The sequence below is a fragment of the Schistocerca piceifrons genome, chromosome 4, assembly GCF_021461385.2.
Source record: "Schistocerca piceifrons isolate TAMUIC-IGC-003096 chromosome 4, iqSchPice1.1, whole genome shotgun sequence".
Classification (NCBI taxonomy): Eukaryota; Metazoa; Arthropoda; class Insecta; order Orthoptera; family Acrididae; genus Schistocerca; species Schistocerca piceifrons.
Window position 1 is genome coordinate 39112847 of NC_060141.1, and position 22119 is coordinate 39134965.

The 22119-nt window shown below is 36.6% G+C and overlaps 1 protein-coding gene across 1 annotated transcript in view; it reads left to right on the top strand.

Annotated features, from left to right (window-relative positions):
• LOC124795577 (titin) overlaps positions 1-22119 on the top strand; it is a 529084-nt gene that overhangs the window by 255491 nt on the left and 251474 nt on the right. The gene's annotated exons all lie outside the window — the stretch shown is intronic.

A 22119-nucleotide genomic window follows, 5' to 3' on the forward strand; every position in this document is an offset into this window, starting at 1 on the left:
GATATAAAAACAAAGATGAGGTGACTTACCGAACGAAAGCGCTGGCAGGTTGATAGACACACAAACAAACACAAACATACACACAAAATTCAAGCTTTCACAACAAACTGTTGCCTCATCAGGAAAGAGGGAAGGAGAGGGGAAGAAGAAAGGAAGTGGGTTTTAAGGGAGAGGGTAAGGAGTCATTCCAATCCCGGGAGCGGAAAGACTTACCTTTGGGGGAAAAAAGGACAGGTATACACTCGCACACATGCACATATCCATCCACACATACAGCCACAAGCAGACATACATATTTGGTCTTTAAATATGTCTGCTTGTGGCTGTATGTGTGGATGGATATGTGCGTGTGTGCGAGTGTATACCTGTCCTTTTTTCCCCCAAAGGTAAGTCTTTCCGCTCCCGGGATTGGAATGACTCCTTGCCCTCTCCCTTAAAACCCACTTCCTTTCATCTTCCCCTCTCCTTCCCTCTTTCCTGATGAGGCAACAGTTTGTTGCGAAAGCTTGAATTTTGTGTGTATGTTTGTGTTTGTTTGTGTGTCTATCGACCTGCCAGCGCTTTCGTTCGGTAAGTCACCTCATCTTTGTTTTTATGTATAATTTTTCCCACATGAAATGTTTCCTTCTATTATATTATATTAGATTAGATTAGATTAATACTAGTTCCATGGATCATGAATACGATATTTCGTAATGATGTGGAACGAGTCGAATTTTCCAATACATGACATAATTAGGTTAATTTAACAACATACTTAAGTTAATATAACAACTTTATTTTTTTGAGTTTTTTTGTTTTTCTTTATTTTTTATTTTATTTTTTTTAATTTTTTTTCTTTTTTTTTCTTAATTTATATCTAAAAATTCCTCTATGGAGTAGAAGGAGTTGTCATTCAGAAATTCTTTTAATTTCTTCTTAAATACTTGTTGGTTATCTGTCAGACTTTTGATACTATTTGGTAAGTGACCAAAGACTTTAGTGCCAGTATAATTCACCCCTTTCTGTGCCAAAGTTAGATTTAATCTTGAATAGTGAAGATCTTCCTTTCTCCTAGTATTGTAGTTGTGCACACTGCTATTACTTTTGAATTGGGTTTGGTTGTTAATAACAAATTTCATAAGAGAGTATATATACTGAGAAGCTACTGTGAATATCCCTAGATCCTTAAATAAATGTCTGCAGGATGATCTTGGGTGGACTCCAGCTATTATTTTGATTACACGCTTTTGTGCAATAAATACTTTATTCCTCAGTGATGAATTACCCCAAAATATGATGCCATATGAAAGCAATTAGTGAAAATAGGCGTAGTAAGCTAATTTACTAAGATGTTTATCACCAAAATTTGCAATGACCCTTATTGCATAAGTAACTGAACTCAAACGTTTCAGCAGATCATCAATGTGTTTCTTCCAATTTAATCTCTCATCAATGGACATACCTAAAAATTTAGAATATTCTACCTTAGCTATATGCTTCTGATTAAGGTCTATATTTATTAATGGCGTCATACCATTCACTGTACGGAACTGTATGTACTGTGTCTTATCAAAATTCAGTGAGAGTCCGTTTACAAGGAACCACTTAGTAATTTTCTGAAAGACAGTATTGACAATTTCTTCAGTTAATTCTTGTTTCTCAGGTGTGATTACTATACCTGTATCATCAGCAAAGAGCACTAACTTTGCCTCTTCATGAATATAGAATGGCAAGTCATTCATATATAATAAGAACAACAAAGGACCCAAGACTGACCCTTGTGGAACCCCATTCTTGATAGTTCCCCAGTTTGAGGAATGTGCTGATCTTTGCATGTTACGAGAATTACTTATTTCAACTTTCTGCACTCTTCCAGTTAGGTACGAATTAAACCATTTGTGCACTGTCCCACTCATGCCACAATACTTGAGCTTGTCTAGCAGAATTTCATGATTTACACAATCAAAAGCCTTTGAGAGATCACAAAAAATCCCAATGGGTGGTGTTCGGTTATTCAGATCATTCAAAATTTGACTGGTGAAAGCATATATGGCATTTTCTGTTGAAAAACCTTTCTGGAAACCAAACTGACATTTTGTTAGTACTTCATTTTTACAGATATGTGAAGCTACTCTTGAATACATTACTTTCTCAAAAATTTTGATAAAGCTGTTAGAAGGGATATTGGACGGTAATTGTTGACATCAGATCTATCCCCCTTTTTATGCAAAGGTATAACAATAGCATATTTCAGTCTATCAGGGAAAATGCCCTGTTCCAGAGAGCTATTACACAGGTGGCTGAGAATCTTACTTATCTGTTGAGAACAAGCTTTTAGTATTTTGCTGGAAATGCCATCAATTCCATGTGAGGTTTTGCTTTTAAGCAAGTTTATTATTTTCCTAATTTCAGAGGGTGAAGTGGGTGAGATTTCAATTGTATCAAATTGCATAGGTATGGCCTCTTCCATTAACAGCCGAGCATCTTCTAATGAACACCTGGATCCTACTATATCCACAACATTTAGAAAATGATTATTAAAAATATTTTCAACTTCTGACTTTTTGTTCGTAAAGTTTTCATTCAATTTGATGGTAATACTGTCTTCCTCTGCTCGTGGTTGACCTGTTTCTCTTTTAATAATATTCCAAGTTGTTTTAATTTTATTATCAGAGTTGCTGATTTGAGACATGATACACATACTCCTGGATTTTTTAATAACTTTTCTTAATATAACACAGTAGTTTTTATAATTTTTGATAGTTTCTGGGTCACTACTCTTTCTTGCTGTCAGATACATTTCCCTTTTCCGGTTACAAGATATTTTTATACCCTTAGTAAGCCATGGTTTGTTACAAGGTTTCTTACGAGTATATTTAACTATTTTCTTGGGGAAGCAGTTTTTAAATGCATTTACAAAAATGTCATGAAATAAATTATATTTTAAATTGGCATCAGGTTCACGGTACACCTCATCCCAGTTTAACTGCTGTAGGCTTTCCCTGAAATTTGCAATTGTTAAATCGTTGACTGAACGTACTACTTTGGAGGACTGTTTAGTATTGCTGAATGGAGCTATGTCATATATTGTAACTAGATGCGGATGTAGAACAGACATGGGTATAACCATAGGCATCCACAGGCTTTCTTGCCTTATGTCATTGGATTCCACCAAGGTTTCTGACTGTAGTTGTTGGTGGATATGAAATTGATTATGGGAAGCTGGAAGGAGTTGAAAGGACTATTCATATAGACAGCCCTTAATTCACTAGCCCTGCAAGCTGATGCAGATGGATGTATCATCAGTAGTGTATTTGGATGGACACAAATTACAGTTGTTCCAGAGAATAACAGAAGTAAGGAACGTTAAGACTACACAGCTTGGTGAAAATGATGTCATTGGAAATGAGGAAAGGCTTGTAATGCACAATGATGGGGAAGAAAATCACCACATCCTTTTTGACAGAATTGTGCTGGCATTTTCCTCGAAGTAATTTAGGGAAATCGGTGAAAACTTAAACCTGGATACTAATCCAATACTTTAATCACTGCACTGCCTCACTCAGTCCAGGAAATAAAAAATCTGTCTCATACACTAAAAAAAACCTATTGAACAACATTGTGCAAATGCATATACGTATTCAGTAGATGTTTTTAAACTAGCAACTCAAGTGTAGCCATAATGGGCTTGTTTACTCTTAAATGGAAGTATCTAGAAAATGAGATTGTGAATTTAAATTGAAGTAAATTCTTTCAGTTTAGTGGCATGGTACTGAAAGATATCTTATATCTCTAATATAAGTAGAGGTATTTCCAATATAAAGAGGTTTTTAAAAAGATTTCTTTGTAAATTATTTTGAATAACCTAAAAAGACCACATCCAGTGGCTGTGCAGAGTGAGTTTAGTTACTTGGAAGAAATATAAATTTAATACTGAGTTCATGGATTTAGAGGAAAAAAATATGCTGATAGATTATCTTCCAAAACTAATTTGTCTCTAATTTTATCCTTCCATCTAACTGCCCACTTAATGTACATTTGGATCTTGTTCCTTTTGATGTTCCTGCAGTCAATGCTGTGTACAAATGTTTGACTTGTAAACAATTTAGGATGGTTAGCAAAAACTTTGTGTGGTTTATAATTTTTTGCTGATATTTGGAACCATACTTTACAGTTAATTTACTTCTGCCAATGTCATTTTCATTCACCAAAGTATCAAAGTTAACTAGCTGTGGGACATTTTTATTTCATTTTGTTTTATCAAAATATTCATTGTGGTTTCTTAGAGCGATATTAGCTTGAGTATATTTAATATTATGACTGAGCTGTTCAGGAATATGGTCTTCTCATGAATCTAGCCACTACTTTACCTATAATATTCAAGCAGCCCTTGTACAATCAGTTTTAACCAAGACTAATGAAATAGCCCCATCAGAACACAATACAAGGCTCTCAGTTACAATCTTCTGTTCCTCTTCATTCAAAACTCGAGGAAGGAAGGTAGATCAGGTTTAATGTCGTTTTGACATCGTGTTCATTAGAGACGGAGCACAACCTCAGACTGTGTCAATGATGAGGAAGGAAATCAGCCATGTCTTTTCAAAGGAACCATCTGTGTCAATGATGAGCAAGGAAATCAGCCATGTCTTTTCAAAGGAACCATCCTGGCATTTGGAGCAATGTAGGGAAATAACAGAAAACCTAAATCTGGATGGCCGGATGTGGGTTTCAACCGCCTCCCAATTCCAAGTCCAGTGTGCTAAACAATGTGCCACCTCACTCGGTTTCTAGCCCACCAATCCTTTGAATTTTTCATAATAAGAGTCTTCAAAAATATGTATATGGAAGTTTTGTGTGATCTATTTTAATAAATAATAACAATATGAAAAGGACGGATTGCCACTCACCACATAGAGAAAGCACTGAGTTGCCCCAATGGCCAGAGACAGCAGCCATGTATGTGTGAGCTATACTTGTGTGAAAGTGTGTGTGTTTTAGGAAATGGATAGGTTGCTACTCATTATAAAGATGACCTGTTGAGATGCAGACAGGCACAATCAAGAGGCTGTTACACATTACAGCTTTCATCCAAAGTCTTTGCTGATGAAGGCTTTGGTCAAAAGCTATAATGTGTAACAGTTTTTTCATAGTGCCTGTCTGCAACTCAACAGGTCATCTTTACCCTGAGGAGCAATCTATCCTTTTCCTAATATTGCTGATATTCCAACCTGGAGTTTACATTGTTTGATTTTGTGTGTGTGTTTTCTGCTTCAGAAGAAAGACTATTTCATCTGAAAGCTTAAATGTTAATAGCAGTTTTTCCTATTGTGCATGTCTGTGAATCAGCGGCTCCTCTGTGTGATGAGTAGCACTCTGTCCCTTTCATGTTGTTGTTATTCCAGCCTGGGCTTTCATTTGTTCTATTTTATTAAATGAAATTCTTCTGTGTTCAGCTATATCTAATATTTGCGACATGTTCCAATTAACTGCCTTTATTTTTGCTGTATATATGTAAAATATGTTATTGATTTCAGAGTTATATAACTCCATCTTCAGACATCCATATGACAATCCCATTAATTGACTGTGGAGTACAGCAAACAAGTCAAATGGCATACACATAAAATATGTATTGTGCAAGTTAAAAAAGGCATTATCAGCAGGTATATTGATGTTGAGAATCACATGTCTGTTATTATGTAATTAATATAATAGAGGAAAACATTCCACGCGGGAAAAATATATTTAAAAACAAAGATGATGTGACTTACCATACGAAAGCACTGGCAGGTCAACAGAAACACAAACAGACACATACATACACACTAAATTCAAGCTTTCACAACAAACTGTTGCCTCATCAGGAAAGAGGGAAGGAGAGGGAAAGACGAAAGGAAGTGGGTTTTAAGGGAGAGGGTAAGGAGTCATTCCAATCCCAGGAGCGGAGAGACTTACCTTAGGGGGAAAAAAGGACGGGTATACACTCGCACACACACACACATATCCATCCACACATATACAGACACAAGCAGACATATTTAAAGACCAAATATATGTTTGCTTGTGTCTGTATATGTGTGGATGGAGAGGTTTAGGAAATAGGGTAGATTTTGGAGAAGTCACCCAGACCTGTGGGCTTAATGGCCGAAAGCTATGATTGTGTGAATCTTTTTATTGTGCCTATCGCGACTCAGCATCTCCGCTATATGGTGAGTGGCAACTTTTCTTCTCTCGTATTATTACATACCATCCTGGATTTTCCATTGTTTTATTTTTGCCTACATATACTGTCACACCTTCATTTTCCTAAATAAAATTAGTAATAACTTAAAAAATTTGAATTTTAATTGTATTCAGCGACTGTTAATGCCAGACAGGCATACAAATCTAGACATCGTTATTCCTTTTTGTATTGTTGCTTTGACTTATGTATTTCATAGCACTGAGTTTGTCAGACAAGTGTATGTATCTCATCATCAGTAGATCTTGTTGGTAATGTCTTCTGTATTTAATTGCACGTAAAATATGCTTGAATAATATTTTCTATGGGTAAGCTATTTGATATGATCATTTCATTTAGTCCATACAACTGCACAGTCATAAGGATGTGTGAAGACAAAGTTAAATAACTCTGAAATAGGCTTACGTTTTTTTGTTTTTGTTCTTTGGGTCCAACCTGGGACATATTACCATACTTTTTAGTGCTCAACCCAGAACATATTTTGGAAATTGCATAAAAGTCTTATTAGTTTACTGAAACATGAAACTTTATTTATTCAGTTTTATTTTTCACTAGGCATACCTGTAGTCAGAAATTGTTTGTGTACAATGTGGGCTGAATTACCAATTCCTAAAATAGGTCTCTCTAAATAATTTTGAACTTTTCTGAGCGAGCAAATATTCATTCCCCTTCCGCTTCACACCACCAAAATTACTCTTAGTGTTATCAGCCGTACAGCAAATCAATTTTTCTTCAAGTGTGTATTTCTTTATACACTGAAAAAAATACTGAGTCAATATCTGAGCATTTTCGCATGACACTTCATCAAAATTTGAAAGTTTAACTTGAATTCTCTCTTCCAGACTGAAATATCGTACAGCAATTCAGCACAAGTTTTACTTCACTTTGTTACTGTTTCATCCATCATTATTGTTACATAATTAATATGTTCCAAAGAACACAATACAGTAACAAATATAAGAGGCAAAATAATGTTAACAACGGCTGTTTCAGTTTTGGTCCCAGCAGATGAAAATTCTGGGTCTTATATTTTTTATGCCAGTTTAGATATACAGTCTGATATTTTGAAACTGAGTTAGCATGTAGCAGTGTGGTATAAAAATGTAGTCTCTTTAGCAGCTCACTACAATTAGCAGTTGTTATATTTGGCTCTAAAAAATCTCTTTATGTTTGGTGAACCATTAGCATTAATAACACTCCTACATTCAGTTGTTTTCCTATGGTCTGTAATATCACCCTTTCCTTTATGTGTAATGGAAAATTCTCCAGTGCGGTAAGCACATTCATTGTTATTGTCATTACACAATTTCAAAAATTCGTGTTCCTGTTGCAAATCAACTTTAAACAAACACACTTCCTTTGTACCCATTCCTAAAAAATCAAACACAGAGCAAATAGAGATAAAGTGATGAAACATGTAGATGAGTTACTTCACGTACAAAAACAACATATACACATTGTCCCTATTGTGTTGCCAAATCATTAACAAGTCGAAAGTTGTGGCAGGGCTGTCAGCCACACCTGGACATTACTATGGATTGCACAAAGAGACCAGGACTGTCCTCGCTAATCCCTTACATATGGTAAGCCAACTTTGAAATCAACAATATTTTGTGCATATAAGCTGCAAAAATAAAGAGAGCTGATTGTAATGTGTCAAACATATGTGCGTATATGGAATATTATGAAGGACTGGCTACTTTCCTTTGAATCTGGTTTCTTGATATTTGTTTTTGAGGAACACTGAAGTCTGTGGCATGGTTGATCATGTTCACCCCACAATCTAAAAAGACATAATCTCAAAACAGAAAATAGCATTCAATAATAAAACAAAAGGCGTGGGTGCAATCTGTCACTTCAGATTTTTGGACAAAGTGTTGTTAAGGTAACACATCAAGTATAATTCTATAACCTGTTTAACATAAACTACTTACAGATAAATTTTTGGCATCTTTTGCTGTTTTCAATAGATTCACTGTGTATGTTCTCAAAATGGCTGCGTTATGGGTTTCAACTCATGGACTTCTACCACAAATTATCATAAATATGTTATTTAACAACTTCAGAATTTGAAGTTTTAACACTGTTTACCCCTGTTGGTTCTGTTCACCTCTTTTCATGATATTAGAGATTGTTGCACATTATATTTACAGAAAATAAAGAAATTCACTTTAACCAGTGAAACATTGAAACTCTTGCGTACAGAATTCAGTGTCCTCTTTCATCTTACAGTAGCACTGAAACAGTGACACAAAATACCCTGTGTTAGGATCACCTTATGGCCTATAGGGTAGACATACTTGAAGGAAGGTTAAGGTTCAGTGTCCTATTGATAAGAATGTTGCTGTACATTGAACTCAAATTGGGGAGGAAGTTGGCTGTGTCCTTTACAAATGAAACATCCCTGCAATTGTCTTAAGAGACTAAGTAAACCACAGGAAATCTATGTCACAGTGTTTCGGCAGAGATTTCAACCTCCGTCTTTTAAATCCAAGTCCAGCGTCTTAAAACACTTCAGTCACTACAAGTACTTAAATTCCCTACAATGTTAATTACGTTTAGCATGATGTTTTGTGACATCAAATATTTCCCAGTATCTCTGAAGTTAAAGAATAAAAAATATTTTTTACCTTAGATATTGTATCATTCTAAAACTTGATGAAGCTATACTAAAAACTCAGCCACTATTCTTACCCTGGGTAGAAATAACTGCTAGTTTCAAAGTGATCTTTCAGATTCTGGAATAATCTTTTGAAACAAGTTTCCTCTCTATATGAGCTCTAGAAATTCAACATCCCAGATAATGACAGCATTCTGTTACCCTGACTTTAGATGCAGTGTTAATTCCTAGAAAAGAGAGAGAGAGAAGCTGTAATCCATTAATGACAACTTCCAATTTACAAAAAATTTGTTGGGTATGCCCCTTATTTCAGGTCAGAATTTTATTCACATACTTGCAATAATACTTCACTAAAAAAGGACATTCTCAGGTGTAAATAAATGATCTTGATGAAACTTGGCTGGTATATAAAGAGGTCAAAATAATGGAATACATATTTTATTTATTTTTCCCAGCTTCACTTTTAAGGGGTAAGACACACCCCAAAACATAATTTGTCATATGAGATTTAAAGAGAGGATCTTTAAAAAAAATATATATATATATATATATATATATATATAGTTTGTTGCAAAAGCTTGAATTTTGTGTGTATGTTTGTGTGTCTATCGACCTGCCAGCACTTTCGTTCGGTAAGTCACCTCATCTTTGTTTTTATATATATATATAAATAGAGGGAAACATTCCACGTGGGAAAAATTTATCAAAAAACATCCACACATATACAGACACAAGCAGACATATTTAAAGCCTTTTATATATATATATATATATATATATATATATATATATATATATATATATATATATATATATATATATATATATATATATATATAAAAAGAAAGATGATGAAACTTACCAAACAAAAGCGCTGGCAGGTCGATAGACACACAGACAAACACAAACATACACACAAAATTCTAGCTTTCGCAACCAATGGTTGCCTCGTCAGGAAAGAGGGAAGGAGAAGGAAAGACAAAAGGATATGGGTTTTAAGGGAGAGGGTAAGGAATCATTCCAATCCCGGGAGCGGAAAGACTTACCTTAGGGGGAAAAAAGGACAGGTATACACTCGCACACACACACATATCCATCCACACATACACAGACACAAGCAGACATTTGTAAAGGCAAAGAGTTTGGGCAGAGATGTCAGTCGGGGCGGATGTACAGAGGCAAAGATGAAGTTGAAAGACAGGTGAGGTATGAGCGGCGGCAAATTGAAATTAGAAATTAGCGGAGATTGAGGCCTGGCGGATAGCGAGAAGAAAGGATATGCTGAAGGGCAAGTTCCCATCTCCGGAGTTCTGACAGGTTGGTGTTAGTGGGAAGTATCCAGATAACCCGGACGGTGTAACACTGTGCCAAGATGTGCTGGCCGTGCACCAAGGCATGTTTAGCCACAGGGTGATCCTCATTACCAACAAACACTGTCTGCCTGTGTCCATTCATGCGAATGGACAGTTTGTTGCTGGTCATTCCCACATAGAACGCTTCACAGTGTAGGCAGGTCAGTTGGTAAATCACGTGGGTGCTTTCACACGTGGCTCTGCCTTTGATCGTGTACTCCTTCCGGGTTACAGGACTGGAATAGGTGGTGGTGGGAGGGTGCATGGGACAGGTTTTACACCGGGGGCGGTTACAGGGGTAGGAGCCAGAGGGTAGGGAAGGTGGTTTGGGGATTTCATAGGGATGAACTAAGAGGTTGCGAAGGTTAGGTGGACGGCGGAAAGACACTCTTGGTGGAGTGGGGAGGATTTCATGAAGGATGGATCTTCCTCAAATCCTGCCCTGAAATGAGATCCATCCTTCATGAAATCCTCCCCACTCCACCAAGAGTGTCTTTCCGCCGTCCACCTAACCTTCGCAACCTCTTAGTTCATCCCTATGAAATCCCCAAACCACCTTCCCTACCCTCTGGCTCCTACCCCTGTAACCGCCCCCGGTGTAAAACCTGTCCCATGCACCCTCCCACCACCACCTATTCCAGTCCTGTAACCCGGAAGGAGTACACGATCAAAGGCAGAGCCACGTGTGAAAGCACCCACGTGATTTACCAACTGACCTGCCTACACTGTGAAGCGTTCTATGTGGGAATGACCAGCAACAAACTGTCCATTCGCATGAATGGACACAGGCAGACAGTGTTTGTTGGTAATGAGGATCACCCTGTGGCTAAACATGCCTTGGTGCACGGCCAGCACATCTTGGCACAGTGTTACACTGTCCGGGTTATCTGGATACTTCCCACTAACACCAACCTGTCAGAACTCCGGAGATGGGAACTTGCCCTTCAGCATATCCTTTCTTCTCGCTATCCGCCAGGCCTCAATCTCCGCTAATTTCTAATTTCAATTTGCCGCCGCTCATACCTCACCTGTCTTTCAACTTCATCTTTGCCTCTGTACATCCGCCCCGACTGACATCTCTGCCCAAACTCTTTGCCTTTACAAATGTCTGCTTGTGTCTGTGTATGTGTGGATGGATATGTGTGTGTGTGCGAGTGTATACCTGTCCTTTTTTCCCCCTAAGGTAAGTCTTTCCGCTCCCGGGATTGGAATGACTCCTTACCCTCTCCCTTAAAACCCATATCCTTTTGTCTTTCCTTCTCCTTCCCTCTTTCCTGACGAGGCAACCATTGGTTGCGAAAGCTAGAATTTTGTGTGTATGTTTGTGTTTGTCTGTGTGTCTATCGACCTGCCAGCGCTTTTGTTTGGTAAGTTTCATCATCTTTCTTTTTAGATATATTTTTCCCACGTGGAATGTTTCCCTCTATTTTTTTATATATATATATATATACAAAAGTTGAAATGTAATTGACTTTCCTGAAAACTGTATAATGAACATTTTAACAATTTAAAATGTTGCAAAATACTCCACCACCATTAATTCATTTTGTTCATTTTGAAAAATGAAAACTTTTTTTCACAACATAAATTAAAAAAGCTTCCACATCACTTCCACCCATGTGTAATAAAGCTGGTTCCTGAAATACTTTTTCAGAAAAATAAGCTGCATACAATGTGCTGTCATAGTATTTTCAGCAAATCTAATGAAAATATCCAAATGTTCATTATTATCCTAATTATTTGTTTTACATATTACAATTTTAAACATAGCTTTATTTTATAAATTCATGTTTCTTTTAAAATTTCTTAAACTTTCTTCATTTATTTATTTATTTTTTATTGTTTCACATATATATAGTTTGTTAATTGAAAATAACAAGAAAATCATTTTTATGATACAAAATCACTGTAATAATGATTATTTGTAAAGAAATGCTTAAAACATACCATTTTTTGCATCATATTCATAAAATGAACGAAATTTCTTCACACAAAATGCACAGTACACAACACAGTATAAAACAAAATCCAGCAAAATTTGTAATTGTGGCGGGCGATCCTCTAAGCACAAAATACATTGTACGAGTCACATTTCAGTGTATTGAAAACCTTGATGAAGGAAACTGACCCCAAGAATGCAACAATAGTACAAATTTTTCTCGTGCACTTGGGAAGAAAACTTTTGTCAAATATCTTTTTATATGCTCAGACATTAGTTTACCAAATTTTGATGCTGTTGGAAGAACATTTGAGGCTTCAAAAAGAGATCTTGAATTCTCTGTCCAAATTCTCCATTAGCTTCTTTTAAAACTATTAAGGAGGGAGGGGGGGAGTCAGTGAGAAATCTGTATTAAGTGTCATACATGGGATCTTGTTAATCTGGTGATCCCGAAAGCTCAATGGGACAGATATACCTGTTGGATGTATACTGCTTCCGATGTTGGAAGAAGAGAAAATTTTCAGATCTATGAGAAGTTTTGCTGAATGATTATTGTGTCAGTGCCCACTTTAGAAACAATATACTCAAGCTTCAGTTCTCTTTGACAAGGTTTTCCAACGTAGTGAAATAATGGTGGTGCAAATGTGGATACTTGGAGGATTGTCCACCACAATTTCAGAATCCTGCCAAATTTTGTTTTATACTGTGTTATAAAATGTAAACTTTCATGGCTGGAATCGTCACAATTAATGAAATATTCTGGGCTATTACACTATGGTCGAAGGGATTTCACTTTAATACTTGACATTTCGTCCCCATCTGCGGAGGACATTTTCAAGGGGGATTGTAGCTTTGTTGAATGTCCAATGCACATTCTGGCTTGCTACTGTCCTAGGTCAGTAGCAAATCAGGGTGTGACTCAGACATTTGACAATGCTACAATCCCCTTTGAAAATGTCCTCCGCAGATGGGGACAAAACATCGGGTTTTAAAGTGAAATTTTTTCGACCAAGACATAATAGCCCAGAATATTTTATAAATTGTTATAATGTGTTGTTTGTCATTTGTATCATATGAAAAAAATTTGATCATTTTATGTGCATGGTATAAACAACATTAAGTTTTAAGCACTTCTTTACAGATAATCATTATTGTAATGATTTTATATTACTTGTCATATTGTTAATGTAGAAAAAAGGACATATGTGAAACAGTAAAGTAACAAAATTAATGAAATTAAAACATAAAATAAGGGTTAAAATATAAAACAAAAATAAGTAAAACAAATAATTAGAATAATCATGAATATTTGGATATTTGAATTAGGTATGTTGAAAATAATCTGACAGCATATTGTGTACAGCTTATTCTTTTAAAACAGTATTTCAGAAACAAGCTTTATTACATATTGATAGATGTGGCATGAAAGCTTCCTTAATTTATGTTGTGACAAATGTTTCATATTTCAAAATCAATTAATGGTAGTGGGGTATTTTGCAACATTTCACAGTATTGCAAAAGTTGATTATACAGTTTTTAATGATGTTAATTACATTTCAGCTTTTGTATGAAACACATTTTTTGTACATCTAGATTTCAAAGCTCTTCTCTCTAAATCTAATATACCAAATTATCTTCTAGTGTGTGTTTTACCCCTTCAAAGTGAAATTAAGAAAAACGAAAAATATATATTGCTTTATTTTGGCCCCTCTACATACACACCAAGTTTCATCAAGATTGTGTATTGTCACCTGGGAATGTCCCCTTGTAATCTGTCTCTATTTTTCTAATTTTCCTTTATTTGCTATAACAGAAGTCCAGGAAATTCACATTAGTTGAATGCTACTGTAATCCAGGATGTCAAGCTGAGTTATATTGTGGTTGTAATTCACTTGCAGATTATTTTCAAACATTACTTTTGTTTCCAAGTTAGAGTAGTTTTTTTGCTACTTCTTTTTTCGGACTTTGATCTGAGTCACAACTATGCCAGTTCCCCACATGTTCTTGCTGCCATGTACTACAGTTAAAAACTCCATGAACTGCCATTTAAATATTTAAAGTGAAAATGTTTCTTATCATGAAGTCTTCCTCTCTCATGCATACGAGGTTTGTCCGGAAAATATATATAAAAGTTGAATAATAACTTTATTTTACAATTATTCAGGTATTACAATATGGTCTCCTTCAAAGTACTCGCCCTGAGATGCAATACACTTCTGCCAACACCGTTTCCACTGTTGATAACATTGCTGAAAGCCCTCAGTTGTGATGTTGTTCCATTGCCGTGTCGTTTCCACCTTGATGGCTTCCACACCTCCCAAGTGCTGCCCCCGAAGCACCATTTTGCATTTCGGGAACATGAAGAAGTCACACAGGGCTAAATTGAGTGAGTAAGGCAGGTGGTCTGTCATGGTGATTGAGCTTCGGGCCAAAAAATCGCGCAAAATGAGCGATGTGTGAGCGGGCGCATTGTCATGATGAAGGATCCACCTGGCCCCTTTTGCCAACTCCGGTCGAACTCGGGCCACACGAGCTCTGAGAGTTGTCAGAACTTCAACGTAAAAATTTCCATTCACTCTCTGGCTGGGAGGGATAAATTCCTTGTGAACAATGCCCCTAGAATCAAAGAAAACAGTCAACATTGTCTTCACATTGGACCTTGATTTTCGCGACTTTTTTGTTCTCAGTTCTCCTGCTAGTTTCCATTCCTTGCTTTGAGATTTGAGCTCCACATCAAATTCGTAAAACCAGGACTCGTCTCCAGTGATGACTCGGTTGAGAAAGTCCCCTCATTCCTCTGCTTCCAACCAATCCTCACAGCACTCAACCCTCTTTGCTTTCTGTTCTGGCGTCAAGAGCTTCGGTACGATTTTCTTCATGTCAAGGTTTTGTGTCAGGATTTCGTGAACAATTGTTTTGGGGATTGACAGCTCATCAGCAATCATTCTGACTGTCAATCTATGGTCTTTAAGAACACAAGCCCAAATTCATTCAACATTTGCATTGGAATTCGATGTCGACAGGCGTCCTGGGCGAGGGTCATCGTTCACTTCTTCTCGGCCATCCCGGAACCTTTTTAACCACTTGTTCACGGTTGGTTCCTTCAGAGAATTGTCTCCGTAAACCTGTTTCAAACACTCAAAAATCTCACGGCCATTCTTGCCTAGCTTTGCAAGAAACTTGATGTTGACGCGCTGTTCCTCAATCAGAGAGAGCTCCATGCCGATGGCAGGTGAAAAAGGGTATCAGTCAACAAGCTGCTGCACACTCCCACCTTCACGCAGAGTGCTCTGACTCGAACTGAGCATTGATAGGATTGATTACAGCAGTAGTCCCACCTGGCGGTGACTGCAACCTGTAACATAAAGACATTATTCAACTTTTATACTTATTTTCTGAACAAACCTCGTTAACAATTATTTCAGTCTGCCCAACTTGTATTTTGCCTAGATTCCCTTTTGGAAAATCTGGAGATTCCTTCTTTTCACACTAAATGTAAAATTTGAGCCATCATTATACCACCACCTTCATGATTATGCAACTTCCAATAGCTTAATAGGAGTGTGATATACATTCTAGAACAAAGTTGAAAGAAAATGTAGTGTGCCTACTGTCAATCCATCTGTTTCCCAAATTACAAAAGAATAACAATTATGTTTTAAACTTGTTACTAGTTGCTCTATTTAGTACGGTATATTCACTTTGTTATGTATAAACAAATAAAAACAGATGATAGGAAATTTATCCTCTTGAACAAAACCTGATAAAAACACTGGTTTTTGGAATCTGGGCTGTCTTCTTCAGACAGGAGAAAGAAAATGTCTTTTGGAAATAGGGGTATTCAGAGACTGGGAAGGGAGAAACACAAGACAGCAGGTTGATTGATACAGCGAGTCAGCCCAAGAAGATGATCAACAATACGCGGCCAGTAAGAGAAGAATTTTAAAAATCTGAGATGTTGTACAACATAGATATAGATGAACAGTAACTGTAGTAAAGATAACAAGCAGAGAATTGAAGAAAGGATAAAAAGAAAATAAGAGGCAAAAAGGGTAAATAGGTATATAAGTAAATCAGAAGGATATGTAAACAAAGGCAGAAATGAAGGCAAATAGCAACAACAGAAAAGAAAGTAAATTGTCGTCAAGTGACTACTTGCATGAAATAGAGCAAACATATTCTTAGGGGCAAATTCCCATGTGTAAAGTAATGTTGTAATGAGGAAGACTAAAAGAAGCCATGTGGTGAAGCTAAATGTTTATTTTTGTCTCATGTGGAATGTTTGATTATTTTAGGTGACTAGATATATTAACGCATGGAGCTCACTGTGAACCATTTAGAGGTAGTTAAGTTTTGTCCTTCATTTATTCACACATTGTGTTTTTTTAAATTCCATCATGAAAGGAGAGTCATTAGAAATGTGATACGGATTAGCTTACACCTTAATGTGCAGAAACACCCACCACAGACAAAAATACACTAACAGCAGATTATGAAAATGTTAATCTACTACATGGTTAATTATGGAAATTATGTCTGAATTACATATAAGGAAAATCAACCTGAAAAAAAGTAAAATTACAAGAAGGCCATTACTTATCACCAGGGGGTGAAATTCTAAGTACTACCAATAAAAACATAAAAGTAGAGACAACCTTTCGCTACTGTCAAAATTGTTCCTTCCTCAATTGGGAAGGAAAGAGGGTTTGAGTGGAAAGTTTAGAATGGAGAGGTGGATACCTAGACTCAAGGTTGCCTGGGACCGATCTTCTATGTTGACAAGGGGAGAATTGTTTTTTAATTTTTTAAATTGGTTTATACTTTTGTGTTTGTCATGTTTTTTAATTGAATTAATGAGTAATACTTGTGAATTGAGTTGAGTTATTCTATGGAAGCTACTATTTCAGTGTCACTCTGGATCCAAATTGTCAAAATATCATTACTATGTTGACACCATCTAGTGATCTGACTTCTTGGAGTTGAGTAGGACTATCTCTAAGTGACCCACAGACAGATTCCAGTAAGAGGGCTCCACCCTGAATCATTTGGCTATCTCTTACTTGTTTTTATGTTTCTCTTTCAAAAATGAAATAGTCATCAGAAAATATGATACTGATTTAGGTTAGCTGAAGAAGGTAATTACTTTGCTATCCAGGAGAGGCTGGTTGAGGAAATGCTCAGCAGCAAATAGACCAAACATTTAATGTTTGTTTTAGATTTCCTTAGTACATAAATTTATTCTGATACCACTGAATGAAATGAAGTTTTCTTTATTCTTAATGGGAGTAGTTTTAATTTTTCAGCTTGTTGTCAATGATTTTATATTTCTCCTTATTTGTTTTACAATACAAGCATTAATCAGTACATAATTTCACTGGAGAAATTGAAAACTAGCTTTTGTTATTTAGTCATGCTAGTATATCCCAATCTGAGAAATAAATGGGTGTAAGTTCAGTTTCCACAATCTCAGCTTAGACTGTATTGGAGTAAGACCCATACATTGCTTTATTTGTGTTTAAAAGGCACCAGTCATGGTCTTGCACAGGGCTAATTTAGGTAGTGTTACATGGACATGGACCCATTTAACACTGCCTAAATTAGCCGTCTGCTAGAGCATGACTAGCATATTTCACCCATGAATGAATCATTGTATGAATCTGACAAATAAGGTCTGAAGTTGAAATTGAACTTTCCCATTTACCTCTCAGGCAAGGATATCTAACATCCTTTACTGACAATCATGTTAGGAAATGGTAGATTGCTACTTACAATATAGAGGAGATGTTGAATTGCAGACAGGTACAACGGAAAGACAGCTATACATTTGAGCTTTTGGCAAAAAGGCTTTCTTCTAAAGTAGAAACACACACACATGCACATGCACACAAGTACAACTCACAGACTTACGACTATTGCCTCTGGCCACTGAGTCTGAGCCTGGCCTCAATGGCCAGAGACAGTGGCCATATGTTTGTGAATTGTGCATATGTGTTTGTTTTTTCTACTTTAGAATCAGGCTTTTTTGTCAAAAGCTCAAAGGTGTAGCTGTCTTTTTGTTGTGCCTGCCTTCATCTCAGTGCCTCCTCTATATGGTGAGCAACAGTCAATCCTTTTAGTAATAGTGTCGTTATTCTTTCCTGGATTTCCCATCCTATACTGAAATATTTTTTCCTTATTTTGTCAAAAACAGCAATCTCATTTACACAATTACTGTTATAATTACAAGAAAGACCACAACTTACCTTACTTTGTATACATGACAAAGTTTTACTTAGCAGATATACAATTTTCACTGACTTAATTTTTAATTACATGATACAGAGAAATAGGTTATTTCTGTTTTGCTAAAACTGATAGATAGTATTGATATTCTGTCAGCAAACAAGCAACATGCATGTTTAACCTCCATTGGTGTCACAACATACAATATTTTCATATTTTGTTGGAAGAACATGAAGCTGCCAACTCTTTTCACAATGAACAGAGATTTAATGACATCAAAGGTACTTGCCACCAGTCTCCAATATATAAAAACAATAAATTTAGTTATGTTGCCCATCAGGCCTTTTTTAAAAATAACCATTAATTTTCATGTTTTGTCCATATTAATAAAGACACAGCTGAAACTTACGTTTCTAGTAATAGAACATAGCAAGTGCTAAGTCAGCATATACACAGTGCTTGTAAGTCATGTATTTAATTATTAAAATGGATTGCATGCGTTGGAATGCCAGGCAGTGAAGACCCAGTACAATAATTTCTCTGAGAGTGCACACATGAAGCGGGTGATTTCCACGAATTGCTGAGATGCAATCCTTTGTCTCAGTTTTGTGCCAATACTTTGGAAGTATGTTACTGTATAGACTATACATAAATGTTACAGAATGTCATTTGGGGATTTCTGGAGCAGAGGACGCTATAACATCGTCACTGTTTCTTTAAAATCAACAGATCTGTTTTCTCAGAAGTTAAAATGAAAAACATGAACATTGTTGTAGTTTGGGTTTGCACACTGATGTAGTAATAATATGCCATGTGACAAAAGGAACATTTGGAGAAAGAATTTTCCAAAAGCCAGGAGTGCTTGTACTAAGACAGGAGGACTGATCCTGCACTTGTAGATGACATCCATATACAGGAAATATTAAGAGGAGTTTAAAGAAGTTAGCAATGCAATGTTGAAGACAATCTTTTAAAATCTAGAGAGTTAGGAATAGTAGGGGGAGTATTTGTCAAGTAAGACACAGGGGAAAAAAGAAACATGAAAAAAAGAAGCATTGCAGTGGATCGAATTAAGCAGCAAGTAACGCAAAATTCTGAGAAGTGTGCTTCTTTCACTTGTCTGCTTTACTGCTGTAGGAACTCATGAGCATTAAGAGCTCAGCTGCCACAAGTGGAGGAAGCAGTCTTTTCACAGAAGTATAGTTAGTGGATTCTGTTTTTGGGAGAAGTAAATCAGATCTTCCAACTAGTGTGCCCCCTACATTTATGTGTCTTCTGTGCCATACAGGGAAGCATGTATGTTGAAGTTTATACGTATTTGCAGAGTCTTCCTATATAAATACTTTATCTGAGTGTATTATTATATTTGTAATTAAAAAATGAATACTTTTTAGATATGTCAAAGCAGAGGTTGGATGTAAGGCAGTCTTACAAAAGAATGAAAGACCAAGAAGAAGCTGTATGTACGTCATGTGGGGGGTGAAAGAATGTATAATCTCCACAGTAATTTAAAATGACACAACAAAGATTATAATACAATGGTGAACATCCACACTCACACATAAACAATATGTTAAAGTGTGTGCGTTTTTGTGCATAATCATGTGATATAAAACTTTAGTAGATCTGGAAAGAAAATTTGTAGTAAATGTGTGCTTAAAAGTAGGTTTCCCACTCAGAATTTTATGGTTTTCTCAATAATAATACCAGATGATTTTAGTAAATAGGAACAAGCAGCAGAAAACGATCTCTGAGAAGGTAAGGAACAAAAATGTGTTAATCTATTCTAAGGCAGGAACACCCTCTTGTAGGTGGAGATAAAAAAATATTTTAACAGTGATCCTGGTATCAGCATCAGGCAGGTGGCCTGCCAACACATGGCGAGCTGTACAACTGTGTGGAATGTTCTCCATTACAACTGCCACCATCCATATCCTCTGTGAGAGATGGTATCATCGACCTTCACAACATTTGCCCATGTGCTGCCAAGAGTCTCCACAATAAATTGGCAGCAAACTGTCGACATTAGTTCAACCTCAGTGTGGGGACTGTTGGCAACCACTTTGTGGGACCAGTTATCATTCCACAATGCCTCACAGGTGAGGCATATCTGCACTTCCTGGGGTGCCACTGCCTCCCCTGTTGTGAGACATGCATTTTTCGTTACTAAGGCTAGTGTGCCTGGTATTTCATGTTGCTCCAGCTCACTGCCATCTCAAATGTGGAGCTCAAATGTTCCAGACATGTCTTGCATCTTCTTATGTGAGCTTTCAGTCATTGAAACCTACACCGTCAATGATCTTTTATCGTCACCTTAAAGTGGTTGTACCTCCCTCGGAATGCATTTTTGGCCATACGTCCATATGACATGTCTTGCTTCTTATCCTCTCAGGAATTGTTTCCTGTAGTTTGTCCCCATTTAGCAAAGTTACCTCGTATACTTTTCTGAGATAGGATATACTATTAATTGTGTATTGCCTTTCTGAAGATTTGAATTAAGTACAGTGGGTTCAAGTCCACATTGCTCAAGTGTATAGGAGCATGCAGTGGTTTAATTTATAATGCTCACAAAGTATTTTATGTCATAGAGTTATTAGTTTGTAGATGTGTTTGAGGTGTACAGCGATTTTTATGAATGTGCAAAGAGCAACACAGTAAATGTAGAACAACTAGTTTGGAACCCAAAACTGCATAATTACATTGAAAATACAAATCTGATACCTTCAGGAATCTTTGAGACAAGTTGGTAATTGAATTACAAGTACTTGACACAATGGTATACTGTGAAGTAAAGTGCATTTGTGAATGAGGTAAGACAACTGGTCCAATAGCACTGATTGCAAATAAAATTTATGTGTCTAGGAATAAAATATAGCAATTACCGAGTCAGAAAATCCACAGTACTTATAAGTCATGGGTTTAGTTATTAAAATGGATGGCACAGGTGGGAAAGCAAGGCAGTGAAGACTCAAAACAGTAACTCCTCTGAGACTGCACACATGAAGTGAGTGATTTCTGTGTATTATCGAGCTGGTATGCCCTGTCTCAGTTGAGTAGTTGTCTGCCAACTGTATTTCCAAACCTTCCTTCACCACTGAATCCCAGAAGGATGAGGCTGTGTCCAGTAACTTGACTTTCACGTAAGACACGGAATTCAGTGGAAATCAGTGTTCAGCCACTGTAGATTTGGTGGGCTGCAGAAGGCAGGTGAGTCACTGGTGTTCACGGTGCTGCTCTTGTACTATTCTTGGAAACCACTACTTTCTCATGTGCACTCGCAAAGAAATTATTTTTCTAAATCTTTGCTGCTTGTCATTGCAACACATGCTGTTTATTTTCATATTTAAGAACCTAGTTTGTAAGCACTGCAGATTTGCTTATTTGGCATTTGCTACATTTTATTCTTAGACGCATAAGTTTTATTTGTGACTGGTGTTGTTGTTCTAACTGTCTTCTCTATGACACATGTGCATTTTACTACACAGTATATCATTGTGCAAAGTGGTTTTAATTCAGTCACCAACTTATCTTGAAGATGGCTGTACTGTCAACAGCATAAATATTGGAAGGTGAAATATTTCTGTCTTGGATGCACACCTGATACAGGATCAAATATGTAAATAGATTATTTGTGTCTTCAGTGTGTCAAAAATATGTAAAGTGCAACAGATGCTTCATGCTGCATATTAAATTCAAGGAAGCAACATTACCCCAGGATCATGGAGGCCAGGTGTTTGAAATTCCGTTTTTGCTGTTCAGTTGA